The 18,324-nt window shown below is 49.1% G+C and overlaps 1 long non-coding RNA gene across 2 annotated transcripts; it reads right to left on the bottom strand.

Moving 5' to 3' along the window:
* Positions 1 to 685: 685 nt before the first annotated feature.
* Positions 686 to 17,192, bottom strand: LOC122424063. 2 transcript variants are annotated; one of them, XR_006264286.1, is made up of 3 exons: positions 17,068 to 17,192; positions 10,805 to 10,924; positions 686 to 752 (listed from the first exon to the last, which is right to left on the bottom strand). It is a non-coding gene; the product is annotated as an uncharacterized LOC122424063 (long non-coding RNA). The 2 variants fall into 2 exon arrangements; XR_006264285.1 differs by lacking the exon at positions 686 to 752 and adding an exon at positions 2,962 to 3,073.
* Between the last annotated feature and the right edge of the window lie 1,132 nt (positions 17,193 to 18,324).

Genomic DNA, 18,324 nt, shown 5'->3' with positions numbered 1-18,324 from the left:
GAGGACACAGGCTCAGACAGGGGCCATCGCACAACTCATAAGTGGAGGAGATTTGAACCCAAGTCTCCCGGCTTCTGGCCCAGTTCTTGGTCCACTTTTCACATCTGTTCATCCTGGAAGGGACCCCAGAGCTCATCCTTCCAGACTCGAGCCAAAGTTTTGTAGAACGTTAACGTCACGGGAGGACCACCCCCCCCCCCCAAGGGTTCAGTCCAAGCCATCAACCCGTGGAGATGCATGAGGCAGGTCCAAGGTGTCCTGCAGTAGAGACCCACGTGTCCTGGTGTTTCTGAAAGGTTCTTAACCACAGAGGGCCTGTGATCGTATAACAATCATTAACCTCCTGAGGAAGTGTCCTACAGAACATCTCCTGGGAAATATTAATCAAGTCCAAGGTGTTCGCTTATTAACAGGGGAACTGAAGCAGTCAGTGAGAAAGGAACTGCCTGGGGGCAGCTGGCCAGTTAGCGGCAGAGCCGGGCAGACAACCCAGTCTTCCGGACCCTCAGCTACTTTCTTCTTCCATGCCTGACTAACGGTGTTCATTAGTGTGGTATAGACCCGGAGGGGACCCAGGGTATGGGAAGACAGAGAGATTCTTACCTCCGGCCTGACCCAGGTCATGAAAAGGTCTGGAGAGCATTTGCATTCAACAGGTCAGCAAATGTGTGTCTTCAAGGGCTGTAGGACGTCTAGTGGCTGAGATTAAAGGCAGGGCTGTGAGTTGGGTTGTAGGATTCTAGGAAGGATTTCTGAAAGAAGTGTGGAGACAGATTTTGAGAGCCCGAATCACTTTTCTTTTTCTCCATTTTAGTCTTTTATTGAAGTATAGTTGATTTACAGTGTTGTGCTAACTTCTGCTGTATAGCAAAGTGACTTATATATTAGATATAAAATCTTTTAAAATATTCTTTTCTGTAATGGCTCATCTCAAGATACTGAATATAGTTCTCTGTGCTATATAGTAGGACATGGTTGTGTATCCATTCTATACATAAAAGCTTATATTTGGTAATCCCAACCTTTCAATCCATTCCTCCCCAACCCTCTCCCCTTGGCAGCCACCAGTCTGTTCTGTCTGTGCTGTCACTTTTTTTTTTTTGATACTAGCAAACATTTAAAATATATATGTATTTAATTTTGACTGCACTGGGTTGCAGTGAGTGAGAGCTACTCTCTAGTTGTGATGCACGGACTTCTTATTGTGATGGCTTCTCTTGTTGCAGAGCACAGGCCCTAGGGTGCACAGGCTTCAGGAGTTGTGACACACGGGGGCAGCCTGCCAGTTAGCGGCAGAGCTGGGCAGACAACCCAGTCTTCCGGACCCTCAGGCTTCCCTGTCCTTCACTATCTCCTGGAGTTTGCTCAGACTCATGTCCATTGAGTCGGTGATGCCATCCAACCATCTGATCTTCTGGCGCCCCCTTCTCCTCCTGCCCTCGATCTTTCCCAGAATCAGGGTCTTTTCCACATCAGGTCACCAAAGTATTGGAGCTTCAGCTTCAGCATCAGTCCTTCCAATGAATATTCAGGGTTGATTTCCTTTAAGATTGATTGGTTTAATCTCCTTGCTATCCAAAGGGCTCTCAAGAGTCTTCTCTGTTTATAGAAAGTCAATATCCTTGTCATAAAATGGAGATACTAATATTCCTCCTCCGAGTTGTATGTTGTATCAACATATCAATGACTTCGTAAACTGTAAAACTGCCTACAAATAGTATCAATATTTGTGGGAAACAATTTTGATGCATAAAAACTTACTTTATAGGGAAAATAGAGAAAACTTGCACCCAAGTCTGTGGGACTCTCCTGCATGATATTTGCACAAGACCTTAGGCTGGTCCCAAGCACAACTATGAAATTGTTGAACTTTTCACTTGATCATGTGTTTAACCTCTCACTTTTCTGGATTACCCACAGAGAAAGCTGTGAAAGCAAGTTACACAAAGTCAGTGTATCCCAAAGTGTGTTTCGTGGAACACTAACAGGAGTTCGGGGAGAAATAGCGGAAGTTTCTGGATCAACTCCATTTGGGAAATGGTGCTGACCCAGTTTTACTAAGAATTCTGGGAACTTCCCCGGTTGCCCAGTGGTTAAGCATCCACCTTGCGATGCAGGGGACTCAGGTTCCATCCCTAGTTGGGAAACTAAGATCCCGCAGACCTGGAGCAACTAAACCCATGCACCTCAACTACCGAGCCCGAGTTCAGTAACTAGAGAGTCCGTGTGCCCTAACAAGAGGTTCCCGCATGCCCCAACTAAGACCCAGCGCAGACAAGTAAATACATAAACATTTTTTAAAAAGTATTCTGAGAGCTTTTCCCACACTAATATGAACAGCAAATCTGCAAGAAAGTGAAAAGTGTGGTTAGCACTGCCACACATATTTGATCAGGAAGCCCCTTTATCGAGGGCCATCTCTCAGAACCAGGACAGTTTTGCATTAAGGTTCCAGCCACCTGGGGCTCATTCTTCTGAGGTATCCTTCCTTTTCAGATTAGGACAGCGAAGAAAGCAAGACTCAAATCAAACTGAGCTAAAACCTGGCTGTGGACCACATGGGGAATGTTGAACAAAGATGCCTCCCAGGGCTCCACCAGGTGCCAGCCCCGGAGCATCCTTGGACCTGTGGTTGGACTCCTCCAAGGAATGAATCACTTCAGGCATCTAAGTGGGAGGAACGCTTTTGGGTGAAGAGGGCAGAGAAGGGGGAAGCGTGGTTGGTCCTGCAGCCTTCCTCGCGTTGCTTCAGACTGTCAGGGTTTCAGGGCTTTGCTGATGGCTCAGTGACTAAAGAATCCACCTGCAACGCAGGAGACACAGGAGATGTGGGTTTGATCCCTGGGTCAGGAAGATCCCCTGGAGAAGGGAATGACAACGCACTCCAGTATTCTTACCTGGGAAATCCCATGGATAGAGGAGCCTGGAGGGCTACAGTCCATGGGGTTGCAAAGAGTCGGACACGGCTGAGGGACTAACACACACAGCACACCTTAGGGCATTGACCCTCTCTTGGGAGGCTGTATGTTCCCCGGAGGATGGGAGGAGGCTTCTCAGATGTCCTCAGATGAACCTGAAACCACAGTCCTTCCTCTATCACCGAGGAACCAGTCTCACAACCTCTCTGAGTTTCACTTTTCTCCATGCGAGTTGGTGGTACTCCTAAATGCCTTGGGCCCTTTATGGAGACATGATGGAAACCCAAGAGACTGGATAGACAACAGAGATTTACTGTACAGCACGTGGAACTCTAGTCAATATCTTGTAATAACCTAGAATGGGTAAGAATCTGAAGCTGTATGCAGAAAACTGACACAATATTCACAGTATTGTAAATCAACTATAGTTTAATAAAAAAAAAAAAAAAGAGGCCACAGACAGTGCTATATTTCTGGCTTTCCAAAGGTGACTGCAAGTGAGGCTATCATGATTTTTTTAAAACACTTTTCAAACACTGTTATCTATTTGGCTGCACCAGGTATTAGTTGCAGAATGTGAACTCCCGGGATCTAGTTCCCTGACCAGGGATAGAACCCGGGTCCCCTGCATTGGGAGCACCAGGGAAATCCCAAGGCTATTATTAATATGATCATTGATCTGGATTTAACATTCGTTTTAAAACTAGAACTTCACATGCTAAGCGACTCAATCTCTTTCTTTCCTCCAAAGAATCTCTGTGCTACCTTCATACAGTTTGAAATGGATGGTCAATCAACATTTTGTATCTATATATATACATTTTAAATATATTAAGCAAAGGATCTGTGAAAAAGCAGGTCTGCCTTGGGCAAGATGGGGCAGAGATCAACACAACTGTTCTGATCACTCAGCCTGGGCACCCCTGATTTGGGGCGGGGATTATCTGGAAAATTACCTCAGCTGTCCACTTCATTTTCAGTGCTTGCTCAATGAACCACTGTTATAAACATTTTTTAGAACCTTCCAGGCTGCTGCTAAGACTGGAGGTTACGATGACAGTCCTCAGACCTGGATGTGTGGAAAGAATTTCATTTTTTTTTTTTAATGCATGAAGTCCACTGGGTTAAACTAATTGGGGGAAGACCATACCTCTTTTAAAGAAAATGAGATTGCTTATGAAATCACTGTTTACCAAATACCCATCATGTGCCAGGTATCAAACTAGCTCTTTAGAAGTGTCATCTCATTTAATCCTCAGATCTATTTAATTACTTTAAAAGTAGATAGGGAAGAACTGGAGATGCTAAACAAACAGAAAAATAAAATAAAAATTTTTTTATTATTTTATAATAAAATGTTTTATAAACAAAAAGCATGACCTGCCCAAGGACTGCAATTGCTGAATTTGGAGACCAGTGTTTACATTGTTTGTTGCTGTTTTCATTCCTAGCTCCTTCCTTCTAAAATTTGAGTCTTTAAAAATATTTGCCACAATGTTGCTCTGTTTTATGTTTTTCAGTTTTTTTGGCCACAAGGCAGGTGGGATCTTAGTTCCCTGACCAAGGATGAAACCCACATTCCCTGCCTTATGAAGGCGAAGTCTTAACCACTGGACCATCAGGGAAGTCCCTGAATCTTTTACACTTAGAAATCTCAAGGAGGCACAAGATATATTCTCCATTCGTCTTTCATGTGGAGGCAACACAAGGCATGAAAAATTCTTGATTCCATTCTAACCGTGCAAGAGACAGCAGAACTCAGGCATCCTAATGGCCATCATTCATGATTCATGGTCTGTCTCTTGTACCTTGTTTTCCTAAAACCAAGAGAGAGACTCAGTCATGATGTGTTTCAGAGCAGACAGCTCCTCTGTGGAATTGTAGCGAGGTCCTGGGAGGGGCAGGAGATAGGACAACCCCGGGCAGACCTGTGACTCTGTCCATCTGGGGACAAAACTTACACAGCCATCCAGGCGGGCGGCTTTGTCAGGAAAAGAGGGCTCTGTGTGCACCCGCGGGCCAGGAAGAGACACCCTGAACTGACCACAGGGCTTCTTCAGGGAAGGGGAGCGAAGAACAGGTGCCTGGGCAGGGACATCGGAAAAGACTTTGGGCTTAGAGGCGAGGGTTTCATTGTTTAAAAGGCGACACTTTCCTGAAGAAGAAGAGGGAGGAGGGGAAGGGGAAGGGGAGGAGGAGGAGGAGGGAGAAGGGAACCCTGTTTGATAATAAGGAAGCTTAGCTTAACTGTCCTGAAGAGTTAACTCTCCTACGCTGGACTTTTCAATAGAAAAGAAGAAAAGGGGAATTCACCACTGCAGACCCAGCACATTGAGGCCTGGCCTCAATGGTGGCCCAGCAACCCTTTAGAAAGGGTCTCTGAACTGATGGAATGGAAATAATACCCCCTCATAATGGCTGAGCCCCAGTGTCCTCCCCTGTGCAAGGGGCTGAGGATAACTTCCTGATCTAAAGTCAAGAGGTGAGCATCCCGCCCAGGGAGGGAGACTGACTTTCCTAAGGATGGATGCTCAAAGAGCTTCCCTCCCCGCATTTGGACGGGCTCCACCCTACCTACCTCCTCAAGGTCAACCTTGAGCTTGACAGTGCCTTTCTTCCCTTGTGGGTCCACATAATCCTGAACAGAACCCAGGGCCCCCACCTTCCAGCCCTAACTAGTCCTGGCCCTGGCACCTCCCCACCACCCCGGGATATGGCAAGCCTGCATGTGCAAGATCTTTCAAAACCATCACCTCTACAGTCTGTGGGGTGTTCAGAGGACCCGGCACCCGGGGAAAGGAGGCAGGCAAACTGCCAGCCTAAATACCTTTCCTGAGGCCCTGGGGAGGGAGGAGGAACCATCCGTGGGAGGGCAGGTCCTACTCAGGGAGCAGCATCAGCGCTGGAGGGGCTGGGCCAGATGCAGGGCGATAACAGGAAAGTCTGCACGTAGCCACCAGCCCAGGCAGGGATGCCTTGCCTGGGAACTCAGGGACCCCTCGGATGGATGCGGCTGTGAAGTGTGCCTCTCGGGATCCAAAGCTCCCTGCCAGGTGGCAGGAGACTGCCAGGGCTGGGGCAGGTGCTGCAGGTCTTGCCCTGGAGGAGAGTGGGGGGTACCAAGGGGCATGATGGCACCAGGGAGCTGCAGTCCGTGTGCAACTGGCATGCAGCACCACCGGATGTAGATTTCTTATCTGCAGCTTCCTGGGGTTGCTCTCCGCCAGGACTCCCACGCCTCCCCTGGTCCCTGGCATCCATCAGCTCCCAGGGCTTTGTGCAGTGACAGCCTCTCTTCCTGGCTCCTGACTCAGACCCAGCTGAGCTTCCTAAAGCCGTGGCTCTGTAGGACTAGGGGTCGGGGCCACCGTGTGTCCCTCCTGCCTTGGCTAAAGTTGGCTGCACATTTTGAGAAAATCACCTGACCTGCTGTACTTTGCGCTCCCCCAGACCTATTTATGCAGGAGACCCATGTTCGATCCCTGGGTTGGGAAAATCCCCTCGAAAAGGAAATGGCTTCCCACTCCGGTATTCTTGCCTGGAGAATTCCATGGATAGAGGAACTGGGTGGGCTACAGTCCATGGGGTTGCAAAGAGTTGGATTCGGACTGAACAGCTAACACTTTCACTTTCATAGTCCTATTTAAACGCCTGCTTTATGAAAAGCAGAAGTGAACTTAGAGATTCCATCAGTCCTGACCATTGAGGAATGAGAAAAATGGTCTCTCAAAGATGGAAAAGTAATTATTCAGGACAGGAAGTGGACCTGGGTCTGCTAGTTGTCCCAGCAATCATTACCTGCCTCTTCCATAGAAATGCAACCCAGAAATCCAGGATCTATAACGTCAGCAGAATAAGGATGACATTTATCGACTTCCCTTGTGGCCTCTAAAATTGAGGGAAAGTGCTGTGGGAAAGTTCCAGGAAGTGTCTTTAAAGGGAAGGAGTAAGCCCCTCTTCACTGCTTCCTTGTTTCTGCTGGTGGGATGCTGGCCTGAGAGCTGGAGCTCAGCAGTTGTTCTGAGCCATGAGGCAGGAGCCGAGCTCTGAGAATAGCAGACCACATAGAAGGATCCTGATTCCCTGATGACTTTAGGAAGCCCCCCGGCACCCCTGTATTAACTCCTCTGAACTTCTTCTATGCCAGATATTTTAGTTATGGCATGTGAACTCCTAGTTGCAGCATGTGGGATCTAGTTCCCTTACAAGGGATTGGACCCAGCCACCCCCCGTTTTGGGAGTGCAGAGTCTCAGCCACAGGACCTCCAGGGAAGTCCCCTCTTGTCTCCTCTCTAGAGAATGAATCACCACAGACCCACGAAGCTTCATCACCACCATGCCCGGGATGCATGTTTCCATCCCCAGGGTCCACACTTAGATGTGACTGTGCCACGGGCAGCTTTGTCTTTAGTTTATGGGTAAGATGGAGGCAGAGGAATGGGGAGTTGGTGATCATTAAGGGAAGCAGAAATGCTTTTGCCCCCCTCCCCCCAACCCTTTGCCTCCTTTCGCAAAAATAATGAGAGAAAAAACTAGACCTCACATGGTGAAGTGCTTGTGGCACTGGAGAAGAGCGTGTCTGGGGGTGGGGAGTGAGGGCACATTTTACTGTTCTTCCCCGAGACCTCTTCCTGGAAACAGGAAGTTTGTTTGGCCCATCGTACCTGCCAGGGTCACTCGCTATCTACCTGGAGGCACAATCTGCCGTTTGTAATATCACAGCCCGTCGCCGTGGAGACCGTGACGTAAGCACATCGGCCTCCTGGCTGGAGGATGGGAACGGTTTGCCGAGACGGGGCCCCATGTACAAATAAATACATTCCAAAGCAACAGGTGAGCCTCAGAGAAGCCAGGTTTCTGGTTTCCCCTGAAATGTTTCTACCATTAAACAAACATCGCAGGAAACACAAGCATCTGTTGGAAGCAAAGCCTGGAGCTCATGGATTGCCCGGGCGGCGCCAGGGCCCCTGCATCCGATTTCCTGTGTGGGCCGGGACCACTGACCCAACCTCTCTGTGAATCTTGGTGGACTGGCGCTCTCTCCCTCCTGGCTTCCACCCTCTGCCCCGGCCTCGAGGTGGGATTAGGAGGGGAGATGCAGTTGGAGTGTAGAAGGAAGTGTTTCATTCCACCGTGGCATTGGCAGAAGTGGGCAGGAGGCATGTTCACCCTGCCAGGGCTCATAAAAATCCTTCCAACCAGCAAACTCCCACCACAGCTTAACCCCTTCCCCTCCACAGTCATCGTTCTCTCCTAATGCAGGAAGAAGTCCACAGGACTTCTTGAGGATTACCTGTGTCTTAAGGGCAATCGCGGCTCTCGTTTGGGAATTTGGAACACGAGATCGTTCATCGAGCTCGTGCGTTGGGTTTCACTGTGTCTTCAGGTGCCCCTGGACGCCTGGTTTAGTTCGTGTGCAGGACACACTCTCCGAGCTTACTGATGTGTGCCCAGTCACTCAGTAGTGTCCAATTCTTTGTGACCCCTCTGTAGCCCAGTCAGGCTCCTCTGTCCATGGGATTCTCCAAGCAAGAATATTGGAGTGGGTAGCCATCCCCTTCTCCAGGGGATCTTCCTGACCCAGGAATCAAACCCATGTCTCCTGGATTGGCAGGTGGATTCTTTACCGTCTGAACCACCTGGGAAGCTTAGTTAACAGCTACCATGAATGTGAAGACCCAGCATTTCTTGCCTGCCCGAGTCACTAAAAACCTGTGCTAAATTTCCAGCCCTCTTCTTGGCACACATAGACTGATATACTAACATAAATAATTTGGTTTACTTTGAAATTCAAATATGTGTCTAGCTTATGCTCATCTTTAAGTCATAACTGGGCACTAAAATTGCTTTGCATTTAACAGGCAACTACTTTAAATGAATGAATGAGTGTTGACATTCATAATCTGGGTGCAATGGTCTGTGTGTGTGTGTATGTGTGTGTGTGTGTGTACATGTGAACACAGATGATTTTTTAGTCCTAAGGTTTTTAGAGACAGAAGGGGCTTTAGATCCATTTGTTCCAGCATCTTATTTTATGCAGGGAGGGCCTGAGGCTCAGATTGATGGAGTGATTTTCCCCAGGTTGCAGATAAAAGCACAGTTGGACTAAACTCCAAGACCATGAATTCTTCAACCTGAAACCATAAAACCCCTAGAAGAGAACATAGGCAGTACACTCTTTGATATCAGTCTTAGCAGTACTTTTTCTTTTGAAGTATTTATTTACTTGGCTGCACCGGGTCTTAGTTGTAGCACGTGAACTCTTAGTTGTAGCATGTGGGATCTAGTTCCCTGACCAGTGATTGAACCCAGACCCCTTGCTTAGGGAGTGCAGAGTTTCACTGGACGACCAGGGAAGTCCCAGCAATGTTTTTTTTCAATTTTTCAAAGCACTAATTTGAAAAGATATATACACCCCTGTGTTCACTGCAGCATCATTTACAACAGCCAAGACATGGAAACTACCAAAGCGTCCAGCCAGAGACGAATGAATAAAAGAAGAGGTAGTATATGTGTATAAAATGGAATATTACTAAGCTGTGAAAAAGAATTAAATCTTGCTGTTTGCAACATGGATGAACCTAGGTCCATCCCAGGTGGCTTTCCAGGTGGTGCTAGTGGTAAAGAATCCGCCTGCCAGTGCAGGAGATGCATGTTCCATCCTTGGATCAGGGAGATCCTCTGGAGGGTATGGCAACCTACTCCAGTATTCTTGCCTGGAGAATCCCATGGACAGAGGAGCCTGGTGGGCTATAGTCCGTAGGGTCACAAAGACTCAGACACGACTGAAGCGACTTAGGACACACGCATGTATGAACCTAGAGGGTATTATACTAAGTGAAATGAGTCAGAGAAGGACAAATACCAAATGATTTCACTTATATGTAGAACAGAAAAAAAGAAAACAAATGGAAAAAATACGTTGACTCCCCACCCCCCTCCCCGACTCCCCAGAAGCAGACTCATAGATGCAGAGAACAAATGGATGATTACCAGGGAAAAGGGAAGGGGGGATGGGCAAAATGATGAAGGGGATTACAAGGTGCAAAGTCCCAGTGATAAAATTCAAATAGATCACAGAGATGTAACGTACAGGCGTAGGGAATATAGCCAATAACATTGTAATAACTTTGTACAGGAACAGATGGTTACTAGACTTATCGTGGTGATTGTCTTGTAATGTTTAAAAATATTGAATTACTATGTTGTTCCCCTGAAACTAATATAATACTGTAAGTCAATTATACTTCAGTTGAAAAAAAAAAGACTATGGATTCTCAGTCCATCACTTTTTCTTTCATTTCTCTCTGCACTCCTCTGCTACATCCCCATCCTTCCTTCCCTCTTCCTGCTGCTTCCTTAAAGCCACGCAAACTTCCTGAAGTTATGGGGAACCTGTGTCCGGTGTCCCAGCCTGGGCACTGCACAAGTAACTGTACTGGACCACCTTTACCTGGAGTTCTGGTGGCTCAGACAGTAAAGAATCTCCTTGCAAGGCAAGAGACCTGAGTTCGATCCCTGGGGCGGGAAGAACGCCTGGAGGAGGAAATGGCAACCCACTCCAGTATTCTTGCCTGGAGAATCCCATGGACAGAGGAGCCTGGTGGGCTACAGTCCATGGGGCCGCACAGAGTCGGACATGATTGAAGTGACTTAGCGCAGCACCCAGCAAGGCCCTCAGAGAAGGCTGGGAGGCCAGGCTGCTGTTCAGCCTCTTTCTCTTCCCGTCTCTTCTTCTTATTTATTTATTTATTTTGCACTCGGGCTTAGTTGCTCTGTGGCATGTGGGATCTTCCCAGATCGGGGATCGAACCTGAGTCTCCTGCATTGGCAGGCAGATTCTTTACCACTGAGCTACCAGGGAAGCCCTTCCCAGCTTTTCTTACCTGGAAAGAAAACTGGGTCGAGATGGAGTCAGGATTCTGTGTTTGAACTTCAGCTCAGAACTGTACGGCTGCATGACCTTGATCAAACCATTTCAATACTCTGGGCCTCAGTTTCCTCCTCTGTGAAAGAACAGAAATAATTCCTGCCTTGTATATGTTCCAGATTTAGGGGATCAAGTGAGTTAATATGTGTATAGAGACCAGGAAATGGGGCTTCCCAGGTGGTGCTAGTGGTAAAGAACCTGCCTGTCAATGCAGGAGACATAAGAGGCATGGATTTGATTCCTGGGTTGGGAAGATCCCCTGGTGGAAGGCATGGCAACCCACTCCGATATTCCTGCCTGGAGAATCCCCATGGACAGAGGAGCCTGGTGGGCTATAGTCCATGGGGTCGCAAAGAGTCAGACAGGACTGAAATGACTTAAGCATGCACACATATCAAGTTACCTTAACAGGACAATAATTGTTACTATCATTTTCAGTGATTTCTTACCTGAGACGGGTGATGAATCCAGTTAACAGTGTCCTACCGTGTTTCTAAAACATCTGTGGGACAGAGATTGGCACTTGCCCCCCACAACTTGGCGTGCCGACTCCACCCACGTTTACAAGGGCTTCTCTCCCCCGCCATGCCTCCCTCTCCAGCTCCCCCAGGTCACAGGTAACCCAGTGCTTCCAGCCAGGACCCTACAGACTCCTGTTAACATTAAGGAGTGCTGTATTCCTTGCTGGGGGGAGGAAGGCGCTGGACCACACTTATTAGTGCCCTTCATCCCTTGACGTAGCTCCTTTCAGTCTCAGTACACAGAGGGTTTTAGTTTCTTTTTTTTTCAGTGTTGAAGTCTGATGAACGCTAAGCATGAAATAGCCTTCAGTCTCTACCTCTGAAAACCAAGACTGATGGCGTCTTCCCTTTCTGCTCTGCCTTTCAGCTCTGTAGCCCACAAGCTTACAGCTTTCGAGCCCCCTCCTACCCACAAGGATTGGGGTTGTTTGGGGGCACCTGTGGGGAAGATCTTGCCCAAATCCCCCAACCTGAACTTTTTGCCATCTTTGTGTGGAACCCAGGGAGCCTTGTTTGTTTCCACCAGTGCCTTCTACCCATTTATTCCAGGGGCACTGACTATGAAATTAGAAAATGGGAGAAACAGGAAGAGGATGCTCACCCTAAATGTGCTTCCCAAGTGGCTCAGTGGTAAAGAATCTGCCTGCCAATGCAGGAGACTCAGGAGACATGGGTTTGATCCCTGGGTAGGGAAGATCCCCTGGAGAAAGAAATGGCAACCCATTCTAGTATTCTTGCCGGGAACATCCCTTGGGCAGAGGAGCCTGGTGGACTATAGTCCATGGCATCGCAAAGAGTAGGACATGATTGAGCTACTGAGCATACAGGCACACATCTTTAAAATGGGGCCGCCCTGCTCTAGTAGACCTCACCGTCCATCCTGAGATTTCCAGTGAGCTGCCAGACATGGAAGCACTTCATAAGCGTCACACAAATGGAAAGGGTGATTCCTACTTGGATGTCATCGTTCTCCCTTGCTGTCTGACACCTCCCTTGCTCCTTCTTATAGGTTCTAGCCCATAGCATGCTCGGCCCCAGGAGGCCTGACCCGACTTTACATGTAGCTGACTTTCTGGACTTAGTTTTGTCCCAGTGGGTCCCTGTGTGCATTCTGCTGGGTACCACTGGGCTCATCACTTTGTAGTGAAGTGAAAGTGAAAGTTGCTCAGCTGTGTCTGACTCTTTGCGACCCCATGGACTATACAGTCCATGGAATTCTCATGGCCAGAATACTGGAGTGGGTAGCCGTTCCCTTCTCCAGGGGATCTTCCCAACCTGGGGATTGAACCCAGGTCTCCCACATTGCAGGCGATTCTTTAGCAGCTGAGCCACCACGGAGGCCAAGGCGCTCAATTCCATCACTGAACTGTCAGGTTGGAAGTGGAGTGGGTGAATTCAGTTCTCCTATTTATCAGCTGAAGTAACTGAGGTCCAGAAAAAGTCAGGGGGTGAAGGACGTCCCCGTTTATTACCCTGGAGAGGAAAGTCTTCTTTCCCAGAGTTTTGGAGGAAAGGAATGCCAGCCATCAGCCTCCCCTGGTGCTGATCTGCATGCAGTCGGTTGGGCTGAGGGGGCCCCAGGGGAGAAGTCCTCGCGGGGAACCAGGGCAGGCTAATTATACCCGGCTCCCTCTCCCTCCCGAATGCACAAGTGCTTGACAGCTGCTTCTTTGTACCCTTAAATATTTGAGCAGCCTGCGATCCTGGCCGGGCGCTCCTCCCTGCCCGCTCCCTCCACCCGGAAAGCGCCCAGGTCTTGCAGAGCTGCCCCTCATTCCCGAGATTAGATATGGTGCCTGTCAGCAGATAAAGAGGGGTCAGGGGCCCCAGGGGAAGAGGGGAGGGGGCGGCATCTTCTTTCCCAGAAAACAATCCCCACGGTTTCTGAATGTTATTAAGAAGGTATTAATGTAGAATTCAAGTTCATTCCAGCACAGAGTGGGTTTGCCAAGTCCAGCCAAGGGGGTTTCGTGGGTCAAGGACTATGACCTCAACTGTCCATCACTGAAGCATATGTATTGACCGAAGGCAGGTCATTCTGCCTTGACAGATACGGCAGGAAGGAGCTGATGGTGGAGAGGAGGAACAGAGAAGAGTGTGGGCTGCAGGATGCAGACACACACACACACACACACACACACACACACACACACACACACACACACACACACACACACTCTCACTTGTATTAATTGACAAGTCACCACTGCCCTCTACCGGCAAAGCTGTCACCTCCTCCCAACCTCCTCCCAGTGTGAGACACAACCTGGAACCTTCGCTGCTTCCGAAAATAATTTGATAGCTTGTTGCAAATGATTTTTCGCACAACTCACAAATAAAGTATATTTCGTGGGTTTTAGACAATGCATTCATTCATTCGTTTATTCCACAAGTAGTGGAATAAGGAATGGAAAAGGAGTGTATGTCCCTGCTCTCCAGGAAGTTGTAATATTCTATTTCTAAAAGGAGTTAAGGGGACTTCCCTGGTGGCCCAGTGGTTAAGAATCTGCCTGCCAATGCAGGGGATGCAGGTTCAACCCCTGGTTCGAGAAGATACCACGTGCCTCGGAGTAACTAAGTCTGAGCCACAACTGCTGAAGCCCGGGAGCCTTGAACCTATGCTCTGCAACAAGAGAAGCCCAAGAACCAGGACTAGAGAGTAGCCCCCACTTTCCATAACTAGAGAAAAGCCTGTGCAGCAACGAAGACCCAGCGCAACCAAAAATAAATAACTTTTTAAAAAGATTTGCTTTAAAAAATAAAAGAAGGAAAGGGATGTTTATTTAACAAGTACAACTCTTTTCACTTTGTACAGATTTGGTACCCAAGGCACAAGCCCCCTGACCCCTGGAGGTCGGCTTCAGACTTGCCAGTTTTCACCTGCAATTGGGATCTGGCTGGAGAAAGGAACTCTTCCTTGCTGTCAGGGAGTATGTGGACTGGAATAATTATCTTGGACTCATGGGTCTGGAAGCTCCGTCAAGACTCACCCAAATCAAAACATGAGATTCCTAAGTCTTGACGGAAACCCATCCTAGCAGTTCCTAGAGTTTAATGCCTCCTTCAGGTATGAGAGCCTGTGTCTCCCACCTGGCCCCGCAAGTACCAACGTGGCTTCAGATTCTTGGAAACCATGATAAAGCACTGCCTTCACCTCACCTCTTTCCTAAGATTTTTTCAAGCTCTTTGTAAATCCCGGGGTTTTCCCCGGGCAACTGAGACAGGCATGGTTCCATCCAGAGCTTCTGATCCTGGTTTTTCTTCTTGTGCTTTTTCTTTAATCAAGTTAGGCAAAGTACGTATCCTTTCTCCCCGACCCCCAGCTTTTTTTTGGATTAGGTAATGCAATTCACATGGTCCAAGATCAAAACAATGAAAAAGCTTATGGTAAATATCAATTCACCGTGTCACCAGCCGACCCTGGCGTCTCTCTTTCCTCTCTGCTCTGCCAGCAGAAACCGTTGTTGTTAATTTCATGTGTGTTCTCTCTGTGTTTTTTTTATGCAAATACAAACACATGTAAGTATACATTATTGTTGTCCTTCTCCATTAGACAAAAAGGAAGCGCCCTTTGTACACATTTTGAAACTCTTTTTTATAGAACAGTGTACATTGGCTAACTTTTCGTATCAATGTATTTTTAAAACTTCCTCATTGTTTTCATAGCTGTTAATATTCCATTGTGTGAGGATATTGTGGTTTATAGAACCAGTCTCCTATGGATAGGAAGTAGGGTTTTTTTTTTTCCAGAATAAGGGCTCTTTTTAAAATTTTTATTTATTTTGGCTGTGTTGGGTCTTAGTCGCGCCTGTGGGATCTTCAGTTGATTGTGGAATCTAGTTCCCTGACCAGGAATCGAACCCAGGCCCCCTGCATTGGGAGTGAGGAATGTTACCTACTGGACCACCACCAAATCCCAAGAATAAGTATTAATACTCTTGAGTTCATCTTAGTACACTATTTTTGCTCCCTTCCTCTCCCTAGCCTTTTAACTATCTGATACAGTTTAAAATAGTGTTACTGAACCATTGGAGGTTTACCTGCCTGCAGACTCACTTTGGAGCACCAACTGCACGCTAAGAGCTCTGCAAGCATCCCCAGGAGAGCAGATTGCGGGACCTAGCTCTCCATGGCCATGGGCAGAACACTGCACCTTGGGGCTCTCTTTAGATCTGGCAGCTGGCATGATGGAGTGAACTTCAACTCCAGTATTTAGTGCAGAGAAATGATAGGAGTTTCTAGGGAGACAGATGAAAATGATGACCCTGGGATGAGCTAGAAATCACCTGCAGGGAATTGAAACTATATGGTCCTTGGATGGCTTGGGAATGCAAGCAGGGATTGAGCCAAAGAAATGAGGATGGAATGGAATAATGTCAGGCTTAAATGTAGGGGACCCACTTCTTTCCAGAGCTGCACCAGTGCATTCTAACACACTCCTGATCTTGTCTACAGAATCAGGCAGTTCTCCCAACCTTGAGCATCACGATGCCTGGGTGACCCTTTCTTCCAAGGACTGAGAGAGTCCTAGGCTGGTTTGCAGCCCACGCAACAGTAGATGATAGACTGACCCTGAAAGATGAGCTAAGAAGTGATGGTTTCACTGGTGTTAGACCACAAACACAATCACAGAGTGTTTCAGTGGGTATACTGCTGTGTAACAAACAACCCCAGAACTTAGCACCTTAAAACGACAATTCTGTGGGTCAGGAAATTGGGCGGGACTCATACAGGCAGTTCTCCCGACCATGAGCAGTTATCTGGGGTCACTTACTGGCTGTATTCTGCTGACCACTCAGCTGGTGAAAAACCAAGATCTCAGACCTGTGTCTGGGCCTTGACCCTCCTGCAGTGGCTTCTCCTCTGCTGCCTTTTATGACAAGAGTCAGCGTAGAGCCAGGAGATGGTGGGCATTAGCCCTCTGTCCGGGATCCAGGCGTCCGTACTCTGGCCACCAGCTTGCATCACCCACGCCAGCCAGAGGCTAACTCTCCGGGCTGACTCTCCCACTCTGCTGGGTGGGGTCCGGGAGTGCCCGTTAAACCCGGTTCTAACCCTTCGACCAAGAGGTCCAGGCTCTCTTTTCCCTTTCTGGACTTGCACCTCATGTTAGCGCCTTTGCCAGAAAGGCTTAAACCTTGTCAACTTCCCAACGATGAGAAATCCCACTGCCCCAGTCCCAGTGGCCCGATCAGACTTCAGGGAGAAGTTACAAAATCCTTAGAGACGTCCGTACAAATTTCCAAAAGTGGAGAACACAAATGGAATCAGGGTGTTGGACAGCTGCAGATGGAGCAGAGTCTTCGGGGTTAACCGCATGGGGCAGGAGAGAGACGGGACCCGAGGAAGATGGAAGCGAGACAAAGGAAAATGAAGGAAGAGAGCGGGGCCTCCCCCTCCGCTGCTGAGAGCGCGGCTGAGCCAGGGTGGATGTGAATAGGGGGTCCTTGGGCTCCGAGCCCCCCAAGAAGGCAGGGGAGGCTCTGTGGTTCGGGGAGACACGGGGCTGGGTGCAGGGGAACCCGCGAGGCCATGCCATCTAGTCCGTCTCCAAGCCCCGCTGGGGCAGGACAGGAGCCCCCGCGCCGTCTGGGGCCCCGAAGCAGCCCCGGGCCCCAGCCCCAGCCGTGTAGCCCTGCTCCGAATTTCACACCATGTCTAATCCAATCACCCGGCAGATTGCAAGCTCTCTGCCTACCTCCCAGATAGAGACTTCTTGGCCGCCTCGAGCGGTCGGCTCCTTCCCAGCCCGACCGGCCGGCCGTCCTCCTCCTGCTCACCCATGTAAACCGTTCGGGGGCCCCCTCCGGCCCACACCTCCCCTTCTGGGCCACAGAGTTAATCCTGTTTGTCTGGTCTGTCAGTTTAAACAGCTTTAAATATGCCTCCCCAGGTCCGGGTGGCAGAACCCTGATGCTTCAAAAACAGAAGCCTCTCCTCCAAGGGGTGGGTGGGTGGGTGGGTGGGGCGGGGGGACACGGGCCACAAGGGTGTCGTTCAGAGACACAAAACCCACCCCTTGTTCAAAACAAAAAGAAGCAAGCCGAGTGAATCACACACACATAAAGAGAAGAAAAACAAAACCCCTTGCCACCCCACTGAACCAAGTGGCCTGTGCTGTGTGCAGAAATAGTCCCAAAGCTGGGTGACGTGGGGATGGGCAACCTTCTCCATTAGGAACAGAGATGGAGGGACCCACTGCCCGGGGACCGCTCCCACATGCCTGCAGGGTCCGAGGCTAGTGGTGGACGGCTGGGATGGTTTTGGAGTGGAGCCCAGCATGCTGGGAGGCTTGGGGAAGGGTGGGATGAGGGGCGGACACTGACACCTCCACACACAGTCTTGCTCTGGGTTGAGACCCCTGCCCCGAAGCTCACAGTGAACAAGGACACGAAGCCCTAGTCCGGCACTTCTCAGACTTAAATGAGCAGATGAGTCCTTGGGAGACCTTGATAAAAACGCTGAAGCGGAACTAGCAGGTCTGAGGTGGGACCCAGGATCCCACATTTTTCCTTGGCTCCCAGGGGAGGCAGATGCTTCCTGCCTGTGGACCACACTTTGAGGAGCCAGGATTTAGACAGAGCCAAGCATCCTCAGCCTTGGACTGGGCTGCCTTGGTTTTGACTTCAATCCCTCCCCCTGGTCCTCCTCCAGCCCATGACTCTCTGTTCCCGTCTCCGCAAGAGATAAGACAAGAGAGACGGGTCTCGTGTGAGAGCAGGTGACGTCTAACCCAGATCTCAGAAAGGCATCGTTCCCTGACCATCCCATGTGCAGGGAGCTGCCCGTGGCTGGACTGTTAATGAGCAGGGGCTGCTGTAAGGGGCGGCCAGCAACCAGGGTCTGTCTGCAGAGGAGGACAGAAAACCTTAGCTGGACGCAGGGCGGATGCCAGAGATGACCCTTGGAGGGGGGCCTTTCCAGCCCAAGATGCCCTTATCATCACTGCCGCCCT

The sequence above is a fragment of the Cervus canadensis genome, chromosome 21, assembly GCF_019320065.1.
Source record: "Cervus canadensis isolate Bull #8, Minnesota chromosome 21, ASM1932006v1, whole genome shotgun sequence".
NCBI classification, from domain to species: domain Eukaryota; kingdom Metazoa; phylum Chordata; class Mammalia; order Artiodactyla; family Cervidae; genus Cervus; species Cervus canadensis.
This window is presented reverse-complemented; position numbering and strand designations above follow the sequence as displayed.